Here is a 15187-nt window from a genome sequence, read left to right as displayed (position 1 = left end):
CTCTCTCTCTTTCTCTCTCTCTCTCTCTATCACTCTCTTGTGTATAAATACACACATACACACACACATGTATACAGATATAATATATACATACACATGAGCGCGCTCTTTCGCTCTCTTTACTCGACGTCGCACACTCCACGTTTTACCCCTCGGCGTATGTCCGGGGTTATGAATTTTAATAGCTTTACGCCGTGCTACGCGGGGGTGGAAGGTGGTCGGGGGGTACGAAGAGAAAAGAGAGAGAGAGAGAGAGAGAGAGAGAAAGGCAAAAATGGCGGCCGGTTTTTCGCCCGTCAAATTGTCGATAGATTAGATTAAAGAAAAAAATCGAGAGAAAGAGAGAGAGAGAAAGAGAGACAGAGAAGGGTGGTGATGGTGATAGCGATGGTCGTGGTGTTGCTGATGGTAGTGGTGGTACTGATGGTGGTGGTGGTGGTGTTGGTGGTGGTGGTGGTGGTGGTGGTGGTGGTGGTGGTGGTGGTGGTAGTGGTCAGGGTGGAAAAGCGTGTGACGAAAACGACGTTTCGTTCTCGTCGAGCCCCGACGACGGTGCATTTTTTTTCCCGATCGTTCGTGCTTGTTCGCGCAAGCGTCATAGAAAAAAAAGAGAGAGAGACAGAGAGAATGATTTTCTTCTTTTTTTTCCAAATTTTCCTACAAATTATTTCGAAAAAAAAAAAATATGAAAATGGTCCATTAGAGTATCTCCCTTCGGAGACATCAATGCGATCGGTTCGGCTTAAGAATTAATTTTCAAGTCGACTTTCTCGTGTGTACATATGTATATATATATATAGATAGATATGTAAAATGCTTATATTTCCACTTTTTGAGAAACACAGTCAGTCGTTCGTGTAACGTCGAACGAAAAACATCGTATCTTGCTTATTTCTAAATATACGATACGATTATATGTATTTATCGTTCGTACTCCTTTGTTTCATAATCTTTCAAATATAGAAGCTTTCAAGAATCTCATCGTTCATATTTAGCAAGTATTCCTTCATTAAGTATTACCATTGTTCTCCAACATACATCTCTTATCGTCTGGAAAACAAAAAGAATAAGAGAATATAAGAAGGAGACAATTGTACGATTAAAAATTATTCTTATATCTTTTCTTTCTTTTTTTTCATCCAACAGGTAGCAGATACATCATAGAGAATATATTTGTAGCTATTCTCCATCTTTCCTCTCTCTCTCTCTCTCTCTCTCTCTCTCTCTCTCACACACACACACACATACACACAAGAATCACTTAAACGATGTTCACCTGGCACAATATTCGATGGTTGAATCCTTAGGATTAATTCCTGTTTATTCGATAGCCGTTAACGCTCGTTATCGTAGTGGACGAGCTCGTGGCCGATTTAAATCGTTACCCTGCGTTTCGAAATCGCTCGGTCCCACCCTGGGGAACGTTTTGACAATAGTACAGGCTGCCTCATCAAGTGAAATCATCGTCACCAAAACTCGCAGATGGCTAAACGTTTCGAAGCTTGACCCCTCTCTCTCTCTCTCTAATTCTGTCTCTCTCTTTACTATAGTTCATTCGAAAGCAGCTCTTTCTCTCTCGTTCACTCTACACCCCCACCCTTCTATCCCCCCAATTCATCCGCATAATCTACTTTCGTTTTCACCGTGAATGTCGTTAGCGCGTTATGAAACTCATTAATCTCGCAAATACTGCCCAACAATTTCGTGCCGCGTTACGCACCATTGAATTGCGCCCCGGCTCTGCTCCGAAATTCACGATTGCTGAAATTCACGGCGCCGGCGTTCCTTCGATTTTTTTTTTTTTTCATCCAACCTCTCTCTCTCTCTCTCTCTTTTATCCAACCAGTTCTCGAGCCTCTGTTCGAATTGTGCAAAAAAAAGAAGGAAATAAAAAAATAAAAAAATAAAAAAAGGAAAAAAAAAAGAATAAAAAAATATTCGCTGCAAAAAAAGAGAGGTGCGTCCGAGCAACGTAACAAAAAAAATCGAGAAAGAGAGAGAAGGAGAGAGAGAGAGAGAGAGAGAGAGAGAGAGAGAGGGGAAGAGAGAGACAGGACGAGAAGGAAAGAAAATGTATAATACCTATAAAATATACACATGCACGTAGGACAATCATATTTTTTTCTCAGTCGGCATCGAAATCGTAAAGTTTCGAAATCGTTCCAACTTCCTCCAAGTGTACTTATTACAAAAAATTCTTCTATTTCAACGATTCTCAAAATGAGTCATTTATCATACTCGGAAGGAACATCACATTACAGTTTGATACGTAATGGTTAAGTTCTCGTGGAATCAGGAAATACAAATTGTCAAAGATACATCTATCTTGTAACGTTTCAAAATTGCCTCCACCCAAAAAAAAAAGAAAGAAAAGATAAGAAAAAGCTGTTGAAAGAAAAAGTTTCCGAAGGAAATAGAGTATAATCGCATATATATATATATATACATATATACATATATATATATATATATATATATATATATATATATACGTACGTATATACGTAGCTATAGTAGAGGTTGATTTTCATCTCGCACGGTTTCGCTCGATTACTACAGCGTTCGAATGGCCGGTGTAAGTTCATGGCAAGCTCGTCAATCAGGTACCGGTAATGAACTCTCGAGAAGAGGAGCTTCTTGGGATTTTTCGTGAGTACCTGGGAGAGAGAGATGGTTGGATGCTATCCAGAAGGAAGAGGCAACCTCTTTTCTCTTCTTGACACCTTGAATAGTGTTAGTTCTAACGCCTGCGGATCTCTCCGTTGCCCGGCCACTAAGACCTCTGTGGAGAAGAGGAGAGAGAGCCTTTGCCATCACGGCTAGGATCCCCGAGTTTCGCAAATTCGGTTCATTTGCCGCATTGTACGCGGCTTAACAGCGAAACGAGACCCTCTTCGTCGTCTCCATCGCGAACGAACCGAGACTAGGAACCAGAGAGAAAGAGATAGAGATAGATAGATAGATATATATATGGAGAGGGAGAGAGAGAGAGAGAGAGAGAGAGAAAGGGACAGAGGAAGTGATAGAAAGAGATAGACAGCGCTGATCGTCGCGAAAGAAGCTTGAAGTTTACCGACGAAAGAAAAGGGAAACCGAAGGGCGGTATGCCCATACCTCTTCTTTTCTGTTTCTCTCCTTCTCTCTTCCCTTCTCTTCTCTTCTTTTTCCTTTTTCTTTACTTTACTTTCCTTTTTCTTTTTCTTTCCCTTTTTCTCCTTTTTTCTTCTCCTTTTTTTTCTATTTTATTCTCTCTTCTTTCTCCTTTTTCATCGTATCGTTCGAATATATCGCATCCCTTTAATGGCTTAAAAAAAGGTATCCCTTGGTTTTCAATTATCTTCTCATTTATATACCTCTTCCCCTTATTTAATATATCCAGTCTAATCCGCAAAATTTTGATCACTAATACGAATATGTATATACTTTCTTCTTTCTTTTCTTTCTTTTTTTTTTCCCCCTATATTAAAGGAACCAGCGTCGGATACGTCCCTGTTTTTTTCATTTTTTCTCTTTTCTTTTTTTTTCTTCCCTTATCATCGATCGTTCAAAGGTAAGAGGACAGAGTTTGCACCTACTAAACGGTGGAGAGAGGGGTGGAATTACTTTCTAAAAGATCCTCTAATGCCGAAAAATGGAAAAGCAACGGGCCTCTGCGAGAGAGAAGCAGAGTTATTAGTTTTGCCAGTAGGTAGTCGAAGTTTTTAAGCCGGAAATCAATGTGCCCGGCTCGCATATGGATTTTGCGAGTTTTTCCTCCTTCCTACGTATGACGATTTTAAACGAGAGAGAACCGACCTTTATTTTCAAAGTAACGCGTTTGGTACATTCAAGGAAATGGTGTTTCTCTTTTTATTTTCTTTTCTTTTTTTTTTTCTTTTATTTTTGTTCTTTCGCCGTTCTCTTTTCCTCCCACCTCGTTTTTGTTTAACTCTCCTTGTTTCAAGACAAGATCCACCTTTGAGGTTTTTTCTTTGCTTTTTTTTTTTCGTTTTTCTTTTTTCTTTTTCTGTATTTCTTTTTTTTTTGTTTCTTCTTCTTCTGCTTTTTCTTTTTCCTTATTTCTTATCCATCGTTATTTATGAACTTATGAACGGCTTTCACTCGCTGCTGCTACGTTCCCTTTCTACTTCTTTTGAGTAGGATGAAAAAACTCGAGGAAAAATTTAATCTACGGAATCGTATCTCTCGGGGATTTACACGATATCGCATCGGATCGCGAATTACTTCGCGTAATCTTCCTCGAGTATATTTATAAAATATTCGTTGGCCATTATTCAGGGTCGGACTAATGAAAGAAAATTTTCAAGCATACTCTTGCTTCATCGGAATCCGTCTCTTACCTCGAGTCTAATATATATATATATATATATATATATATATATATATATATATATATATATATCCCAGCTTTTCAATTAAGCGGCGCGCCGTGTTTAATTTTCACGAAAGATCCTCTCGAAGAGAGAAAGAGAAAGAGAGAGAGAGAGAGAGAAAATTTGAACGAGATACATCTTTGTGAGCTATCGATCACGAAGAACGAGTGGCCTAAGCTCTCCTCTGCTCTTTTCATCGAATTCTTCTATCTCTCTCTTTCTCTCTATCCCTATCTTTCTCTTTCTTTCTTTTTCCATTCGTAAGCTTAATACGTAACTTAGTAATTTAATCAAGTCTTCGATGCCGGAGGCTTGACCAAACAACGTGTGCGACCCCGTAACGGTGACAGATATATTAGCTACGACTGAATAGAACCGTCTGCATTACATTATTCGACTGGTAGATCTCTAGGACAAACACGAGATCAACTTTTCCCATGATGTCTCTTCTCCACTCCCTATCCTTCTAGGATGGACAGGGGTTCTCAAACTAGAAGAAGATTCGAGAGTGACGGTAAACAACAAATTCAACGATTCGTTCTCTCTTTCTATCTACCTATCTATTTATTTATCTATCTATTTATCTATCTATTTATCTGTCTATCTTGTCCGTCTATCTGTCTGTCTGTCTGTCTATCTATCTATCTATCTATCTATCTATCTATCTATCTATCTATCTATCTATCTATCTATCTATCTTCTCACGTATTCTCAGAAAACGATTATATAAAATACTTTTGAATTATCTTCAAGAATTCAAAATTAATTCATTTCGTTGATTATAACGATCAGGACATTATCAACATAAACGTTTGTCTGAGGTTTTAATTATTTTTATTCGAAAAAAATCTTGAAACTTTATTATGAACGTTGAAGAAAAGACTCGAGGTTGGTTAGATTTGAAAAGAAGAGAACGGTAGTTTTCATACGAAATATATACATTTCTGTATAAATACGCATATATATATATATATATACATACATACATACATATACATCTATGTATAAAGAGAGAAAGAGAAAGAGAAAGAGAAAGAGAAAGAGAGAGAGAGAGAGAGAAAAAGATTAATATATATATATACATATATAGGTGTACATACGTAAGTTAAAACACGAGGAAAATGGGAAGCGCTGAACTGGTATAAACAAGGGTCGCATGCAATATTAGGGGCATTAAGTCGCCATAAAGAGCGCATTAGGGGTGCGCTCGTGCCCTCGAGGGGTAGTTTAGCGTTTAATTGTCCCACCCCGTGTATCAAAGGTTTCGATTTCTGCTCGACTACGCGCGTTATAAATCCACGTACGCTCTTCCTTTCGCACGTTGTTCGTGCTCGTCGTTATTACATTATGCGTGACCTAGGCAATATGTATACATGTTACATACAAGGTATACATATACATATATATATATTTCTGTCTCTCTCTCTCTCTCTCTCTCTCTCTCTCTCTCTCTCTCTCTCTTTACCTCTCCCTCTCCCTCTCTATGTAGAGACGTTAAAGTGCATACTTACACTTCATCACTCCCCAGACGAGTTTCTAATATCTCTTTTTGATGATACTCGTATTACGTATTAAGAATCATAATTATTTTTCATCGATTATTAAACATTCCTACGAGAAAATCGAATACCTTACGAAAACATCATATAGGACATATGAACGATTCTTTCATTAATACCTTCATTGAATTCTTTAAAGAGGATAGTAAAAAAGAGAGTAAAAAGAAAAAGAAAAGAGAAAGAGGACAGAAATTTTTATCTGTTTTTTATCTCCCCTATATAAAAATCGTGAGGAACGTTAGAGGATAATCGATAAATATTAAACGTGATTTTTTTGACTCGATTATCCAAGGAAAGAATAGAGTTCGAACGGATCGATAAAAGATATCTTATTTTCCAAAATGAGGGAATAGATCATAGTGGAGTAAGGAGACGGAGAGTAGAGCGAATGTTTCTCGAAACATGAAAAGGAAGAAATCGTCGTTTAGGTCTAAGGTCGTCTACGTCGTCTAGGTCGTCGGCCGGATGCCTCCGGTGTATTCGGCAAAGCTACGAAACCCATGAACCATCGGATAACACACAGTACGAGTTGTTCACAGCAACGGTCGGTGGTTTTGCGGGGTTGACGAAGCGAACGGCAGAAGGGAACCCGCAGAAACGGCCGCTAACGCGTTCGTGTGTCTATGAGAGAGGGAGAAAGAGAGAGAGAGAGAGAGAGAGAGAGGGAGAGAGAGGGAGGGAGAGGAAGAGGGGGAGGGGGAGGAGGAGGAACAGAGAGTATTCGAGGATGGACCAGCGGTGTGTACGAAACTATGAACGTGGCTAAAGGAGCGGTATTCGAGAGAATAAGAGAGATAGACGGACAGACATACAGATGGATAGATAGATAGATGGATGGATGGATGGATGGATGGATGGATGGATGGATGGATGGATGGATGAATGGTTGGATGGATGGATAGATGGAAAAGGGGAAGGAAGTGGGGGAAGGCGGAATGGGCGAGACATATAACGTCGCTCTCGTGTCCGTGTGCACATCATAAGACGGCCTGGTAGAACCCCCGAATCGTATAAGAGGAACAGGCGAATACCCAAGTTGCTATTGAACCGATTTCGAGCAAATATCACTCGAAGCAGGTCGGGCAGATTCGCGATGCTCTAGCGAAGAGAGTAAGAGAGAACGAGAGAGAGAGAGAGAGGAAGAGGGAGGAAGAGGGAGAGAGAGAGAGTGGGTGAGATGGCGAGGAGCAAAGAGAGGGGTTCCGCCGTCGAGGTGGGCGAACGGAGTAGGGAAAAGGGGCGACGGGGAGCCAAGAGCAGAGAGCTCGCAAGCCCTTCGGCAAATTTCATAACCGAACTTGTCGTATTTGCCGAGATTATTTCAATATATTCGGCTCAAGTCGGCAATCTGTTTGCGAGCTAGTGTATGCGTGAATGGAACTTGCCGCGGTCGCAACGTCACGGCCGTTTTACGCGCTTCCACTATGGTATATATTTATATGTGTGAGTCCCTCGGTATGCGTGTTTATATGTGTCTGCGCGCGTGTCTTATGTTAGATGTATTGAACACGCGGTAGTGAAACATATAGAGAAAGATAGAAAGAGATAGAAAGAGAGAGAGAGAGAGTATACACGCACACTCACGATTTCGTCCATGATGTCCTTTTTATTATCCAACCTCCTCCTACTCCTTCTCCTCCTCCTCCTCACTTTATATCCTACTACTATTACTGCTACTACCGTACTCATCCTTTTCCTTCTTTTTCCAGGGCAACGAATGCGAAAAGTGACAGGGACACGATTTGCCGTTAAAAAACTGCAACCGTGAAAAGTGCCGAAGTATATTGGAAATGTCTGGATGGTCACACTGTGATCGGTCGTCCTCGCTTCGAAGAGTTAAAAGGATTCGACGAGGATATGTGCTTCGTGTTTGCGGCCTGACTAGTACGACCCCTATTTCTGATTCTACTTTTCCTTTTTCTATCTCTCTTTCTCTCTCTCTCTCTCTCTCTTTTTCTTCTTCTATTTCTAAACAAGTCCCTCGGAGTAGCTTGCGTTATCGTGCGTATCACAAAATTAACTTTGTCCTTGTTTTTTCGTTTTTTCGTCAGGTGACGAGATTTCTTTCTTCTTTTTATATATATATTTTTTTTTAATTTGAAATCTAGCTACTCTATTTTTTAAAGTTACTTTCGTTTACTTTACGATCCTTAAAGAATATCTGCAATTGAAACGATCTAAGAAAGATCGCTCGATCCTACGCGAGGAATAGTAATAATAATAACAATAATAATAATAATGAGATGTACAAATTATATTATTCCGATATGCCGGAAAGAAAAAAAAAGTGAAAAAAGGAAGAGCGTTAACTTTCTTCTTGCGAAACGAAAAACTAAAGAACGGTTATGGAGACACACGAAGACAGACGATTTGCGAGGCGAAAAAATAGCGTTCGCGCTAAAGTGCAACAGAATTTATCGGAAATCTCTTGGCGCGTAGAACGATTCAACGATGTATACTGGGATCGATGCTTCGGGTATAAAAGAATTCGACGGTGAAAAACGTTTTTTTATCGCGTGTATCCAGTGGTTTTATCATTTAAGCGTTCGTACCATTTTTCTCTAATCTATTCGGCTTTTAAGTTTCAAATGAAGGAATACAAAAATATATATATATAAGTAGCTATACAGAAAAATATAGAAAAGGGATCGAAAGGGACTAGATGGTAGGGTCGAGCTTATATTATTGCCCTTTTTCCTGGCCAATCATCGTACATGAGAAATAAATTGTCGTTCGTTGTGAAAATTGGCAGAGAGTGAGTATGTTCGAGAGAGAGAGAGAGAGATAGATAGATAGATGGATAAAGTAATGTGCTGAGCGACCAACCGTTTCATAAAGTCGCGCTAATTAAATAAAAGGAGAGAATCGAGGAGAAGGAAAGTGGCGGCCCGTCGTCATAACGTGACACGTGCCGGCACGTGACCTCAGTCAGACGGGATTCTACTACTACGTTCATGGTTTAACATAATGCACTTATTAGTTCGCGGAAAGCATCGTATTAGTTTCTGGTCTTTGGTATCTGAATCGGATTCGCGTGATCGATCGATCAAACCAACCGGCCGACAACGATGGCTCGTTAATGGCGAAGAAAGAGGATGCTCGTTAGATAGTCGATTTTAACGATTTTCTCAAGACGAGTCTTGATACGAATGAGAGAGAAGGAAGGAAAAAAAGAGAAAAGAGAGAAAAGAAGACAGAAACGGTCTGTGTATTCAACGGTCTAAATCTATCTATCGTTGATAGAGTTTAATATTTGTGACGTTCGAGGAAACAATTTGCGTTTTATAAAATGAAGATCAATCGAGAGGTATTATCGAATTGAAATAAAAAATTTCAAATAGATACGTTATCTATGTCTCGTCTAAGAATATTCGTAGACGTATGTTTCGATTGAGAAAGGAGAATAGTCGAGAAAAACACTTTTGGCTGACGCGAGATGTAAGAAGTTGAAAGGAGGATGGATGGGTGTTGGGTGGGTAGCAAGGGTAGAGAGACGCAAGATAGTCTATGGAGATGGGGTAGCAAGGTAAAGATAAAAATCGAATAGCGACAGCTGATTCGAGGTAAAATTAAATTCTCTCTCTCGACAACACGTTAGGCGGATAAGCAGGATTGAAGAATCGGAGTAGATGGATGCCTCCATTGTTTCATTCGATTTACACCCGTGCTCCATACCGACGATAGAGAACCTGCAATTTGTCAGGAGAATGAAAAGTTAAGCTCGGGCTGGAGGCTCAAGGGTGGTGCGCAGACAATGGGGCCTGGCTTTAAAATCTCTCCTGCAAACAAATGAGAAAGCCCGGCTCAAAACGTAATTGAGATGTTGAGATCTGATTAAGATGAAATCAATAACACGGATACCGGCGTGGTCGCGCGCATCTTTTCCCTCGTCCTACATTTACCTCGTTCGTCAATTTTTCAACTACTCCGATCCTTCCGTTCTAAGAATCGAGAAAAGAGAAGAATAATAAACCCACCGTCCTTCCCTCGTATAAAGGGAATAAATAAAATCAGCTTTGTACGGTATCAGTAACGAAATATTAACGGTGGTACGCTCGACGAAATTTAAATAACGATTTTGATTCCATCACTTTCTTCTCTTGAACGAAAAGAAAGAAAGAAAAAGAGAGAAAGAGAGAGAGGGAGAGACCATTATCCTCACCCCTCGTCTCAACATCGTCGGAGTCAGCGGACGAAGTTCAGTCTCTGCTCTTATTTCCTTCATGATGCAATTTCGTTAGAGTTACGAAACGAGCGCAATCCGACGTTAACGAGAGTCGGAAGAAGAAATAAAGAAATAAAGTAACTATCAAGGGTTATATCCGTTTACGAGATTCAACCACCGATGAAACGAGTCTCGTTCTCAAAACGCAAAGTACTTAAATAGTAACTCGTAAGCTTACACCATTGGGGATGAAAAAAAAGAGAAAGAGAGAGTGAAAAGAGAAAGAAGGGTGCCAACACTCGGTTAGCTATGAGCCCGTCGCAAAATTACAATAAAAGATACTTCTGTGGCCAAACACGAGGAGACGTAGTTTATTATGCTGCTCCTATATAACGCGTCGTATAAATAAATATATATATATATGTACGTATGTATGTATACCGGGTGTCCGCATCTGCTCGAGGTCGCCACGGGAGGTCGGTCATAGGAGACTGGTGAAGGTGAAGGTAAAAAGGACCCGAACGAGAAATCTCCTTTCGCACTTCCGTTCGGACGAGCTCGTTGTGCCATTCGTGCAGCCGATACTCTTCTCTCTTCTCGTCTTTCGCAGCGTACACAAGCTAAAAAAGGAGACTATGAAAGAATGAATCAGAGAGAGAAAGAGAGAGAGGAAGATAGAAAATACAAGATCCAATCCAGTCGTGACGATCCACGGGCCAAGAAGAACCAATCGACGATGCGAATGGATTTTCGAGCCGCCGCCACCGCTGCCGCCGGCGGCGGTGATCCCTCGGGACCACTCGCTCCGTGTAATCGTGTAACCGACCCTCTTTGTCGCGGCTTTACACACCGAGTACCACATATATACGAAGTCTCCGTAACGCGCCGCTTCTTTTTCTTGCTACGCGGCTAATTATCCACCGAAATCCCCTTAAACGGCCATTAAACTCGCCCTTCACAGCTCACCGGTGAAAGCACTTTAAGTCTAAACGGATACGAGACCGGCTCCCATTTCGGCATCCTCTTGCTTTCTCCATCTCACCCGGTCCAAATGGTTTGATAACGACCGGCCGCGCGATTCTTCACGCGATGGAAGTGACGAAATTCTTTCTTCCTTCCTTCCTTCCTTCCTTCCTTCCTTCTTTCTTTCTTTCTTTCTTTCTTTATCTTTTATCGTGAAACGAGAGGGTTCTTTAAAGCTCGATTTCGAAACTACCACCTATTTTCTTCTATACCGTGTTACCAGAGAGAATCACGTACATACATACATACCTACGTATATACCTATATAAGTACGTGCGTTGGACATGTATCATTGAAAGAGAAATTTTGATCTCGAGCTTAATATCTCAGTCAGTAATGGAACATACTCGTGTGGAGTATAGGAAAGACAAAAAAAGAAAAAGAAGAAAAAAGAAAGAGAAAGATTGTCTACACCGTTGCTCTACGTCGTCGTCGTCGTCGTCGTCGTCGTCGTCGTCGAGGTAACGCCGATGACGCTGATCCTACAAACAAAGTGTTTAACGAATAAGCTCGTAAATTGCGGCCTGAGGTAAGGCAAAGCGGTGGAGGAAAAGTAAAAAAAAAGAAAAAACAAAAAAAAAAGAAAGGTTCGTAGGTAAGCGCAAGAGAGATAGAGATAATCAGCTTAATGTAACGTAATGCTGATGGCGAGCACGGAAAAAGAGAGAGAGAGAGAGAGATAGAGAGAGAGAGAGAGTAGGAGTGTTATCAAAGTGTAGCCACAGCCTTTCGTGTCTCACGCTTTATTAGATTGCTTCGCCAACGGGACGAAATTAAATGCACGATTAATTTACGACGTTTTTCCGGGAGAAACGTCGGACGAGTGGGTACCACCGCCCATGTTTCTGGATTCTCCCTGGGGTCGCGTAAATTGTAAAATCGTATTATCGACTATACTTAACCACCACTATCCTTCTCGTTCACACATGGGAGTGGGGTGTAGGGTTGAAGGGAGAAGAGGGGAAGAGCCACGTTTTTATTGCCTGTATCCTTTCTATTGGAAGGAAGGTGGAACGAAAAAAAAAGAAAGAAAAAGAAAAGAAAAGAAAAGAAAAGAAAAGAAAAGGGAAGGAAAGGAAAGGAAAGGAAAGAAAGAAACAGATAATGTACCAGAAAACGAGAAAGAGAGAGAAAGTATTTGTCGTATTCTTGAAAAAAGATTCGATGTGTCTCTACGTCTGCGTAAAGAATTCCGTCGCGCGTTTAGAACCCCCCGATGTGTACGTACGTACGTACGTACGTACGAGACGACACGGTGCCTTGTGTATGCCTTGATGCATCCTTTATCCCATCGAAAATCGCTTCATTCGACGAAATTGATCGAGTGTGAACGGGAGTTCTTTTTAAGGTCCATTAGTACACCGCGATCTTTGATCTTTTCAACGTGCTCTATAAATGCGTATCTATCGCGATCGATAGTGACAACCTGTTCTTTTTTGTTTTTGTTCTTCCTTTCTTTTTTTTATATATATATATATATTTTTTTGTTTACAGCACCTCAAACACGTAGATGGTTTCAACGTAAACTATAGATAAATAAATAAACGTAATAAATTAAAATGTTTGACGTCGATAAATTTAATTGTAAAATATCTGTATTAAATTGATTTATCTCGAACGAGTATTCGTGCGTAAATATTAAGGGTGCGTCGTCGATGTATTCGTTGAAACGAGTCGATCAATGATCATCGGGACAAGATTAACGTAATTGATAATTAAACGAAAAGTAAATCCTTAAATCGTGCGATTACATGATCTAATTTTCCGTAAATATTAAAACAAGCTTATCGAGTGAGAAAGAAGAAATGTAAGAAAGAAGAAGAAGAAAAAGGAGAAAAGAAGGAGAATCATTGTCGGCCTGTCTGGGAGAGAGTGAAAGGACACGACGACGCGATGAAGGGAATAGAAGGGGGAAAAAAGAGAAAGAGAGAGAAAGAGAGAGAAAGAGAGAGAGAATCGGATCGGTTCAGAACCGGTGCTACTCTCGCCATGCTGTGCATCCTGAATGCCCAGATGCTTTCTAATAGCCTTAATGAAGTGTGCATTGCTCGTGTATACGGAGTTAAAGAGGCGGCGTCATAACGACACTAATTTTTAAGCATAACCGTACACTCAGCTTCACAACGTGTGAACGTTCAAGGTTCACAAAAAAAGGTTCCATGGCCGACTAACGTGTGCTCTTGCTCCTGCATAGCTATCTTCTCGCCGAATCGCAACGGGGGTTCTTCTTCGTCCTTTTCGCGACGAAAAAGAAATTGCTCGAGACACAAGATGATTTAACTCTCGAAAGAATTAGAAAATTCGTATGGTCTCCAACATTTTGTATTATTTTTTGCTCTCTCTCTTTCATTTTTCTCTCTCTTTCTCTTACTCTTTCGTTCTTTTGCCTTTGACGATCTCCACGAGTCGTTAACTAGAACGTCCGAAAGCGAGAATAGGAATTCAGGGTAAAGAGATAAAGTGGAACACAGGGTGGATAACCCGTGCGAGTAGAGAAACGTCGGCTTTTTATTAATTCTAAACTCAGAGAGATATTTATCTTCCCGTCGGTTTTTCGTGTCGAACGAAGTGCTTCCACGAATAAAATCGCAGCTTCCACGAGACGATTATTATTTCACCGACATAATGTTCATTCGTTAAAGGGCCACTCGAAGAAGTTATATATTGTATATACCTTTGTATTATATACATGTATATATATATATATATATATATATATATATATATTCATATATATATTTACTGCGTTAATATCGTGCACTCGTATCTGCGTTCCCTCTCTCTCTCTCTATCTCTTTTTCTCTTACATAATAGAATACCAAATGGTTGAATGAATTGCTACTTGTTAACGATTGTTCTAATTAAATCCTACTCTGTATCATTACCTTCTTCCTACACCCACACACACAGACACACACCATATATATTATATATAAATATCGACGTTTTTATTAAAAACTGATTAATTCGACGTTAATTAGAAAAAGACACGTAAATAAACAAGCTCTGTTTCTTTATCGTGGCAACCATAAAAACGATAAAAATGATTACGACGAAAATTAAACAGAAAAAGAAAAGAAAAGAAAAAGTATGTGGGTGGGCAAGGGAGGAAAGGGTGGAAAGATAGAAGAAGAAAGAAAATAAAAGAATTTGTACGTGTGTATGCGTGATTTTTTTGAATGTAGAAGTGATGCGAGGAAACTAATCGGGCTCTCTCAGAGAGCACCTTTCCCTTGGCAATCGCCGGCATAATAAATACCATTAGTAGCGTTGGATAATTTTCTCGCGGTCGTCGTAAGCGTGTGCTTATTCGTTCGCGTCGTTGCTTACTCTCTTCCTCCTACTCTTCCTACTACTCCTCCTACTCCTACTCCTTCTTCTTCTTCTCCTCCTCCTCCACCTCCTCTTGCTCGTCTTCCTCTTGCTCTTCTATCTCTACCTCTACCTTCTCCATCTCTTCCTCATCGTCTCATCGGGGAAGAAAGGAAGAAGCGTTGGAAAACGCGAGAACGAGGGAGGTTTATTGCCGCGGATGGACTAATTGATGTCATTCAGGGTGTCATTAACGTCGGTTCGTTCCACGTCGTCGTGTATCAGCTCCTAGTGATTTTCTCCGAGGCAGAGAAATCTTTTCAGACCGCTCTCGCCACTTCTCGCGACTTTCCGTTTCTCGAGGGCAGAGCGTGCGCGAGTAAAAGAGAGAAAGATATATATACACACACACACACACACATATATATATATATATGGAGAGAAAGAGAGAGAGAGAGAGAGAGAGAAGTGTCGAAGGACGACAGAGAGAGAAAGAGAGAGAGAGATGGAAGAGTGAAGTGAGCATATTACTATTGAGAATAAGTACCTGGCTTCGAGATAGGGGCTGCACTCGGCGTGTAAGGAGGGATGGAGTAACGGCACACGGAGGTGGTGACGGGGGTGCAAATGGGGTGGTACAATGGGCACTAATGGATCTCAAGCCGCCGCGAGAGGCGCTGCTTTTAATCTAATTGTCCTTGGTAGCCGTTGCGATCGCGATCAGTGGTATTCAACGCTGATCCCTTGTCTACTCC

This window comes from Vespula vulgaris, chromosome 2 (genome assembly GCF_905475345.1).
Source record: "Vespula vulgaris chromosome 2, iyVesVulg1.1, whole genome shotgun sequence".
In the NCBI taxonomy this organism is placed as follows: Eukaryota; Metazoa; Arthropoda; class Insecta; order Hymenoptera; family Vespidae; genus Vespula; species Vespula vulgaris.
Note: the sequence above shows the minus strand (reverse complement) of the source record.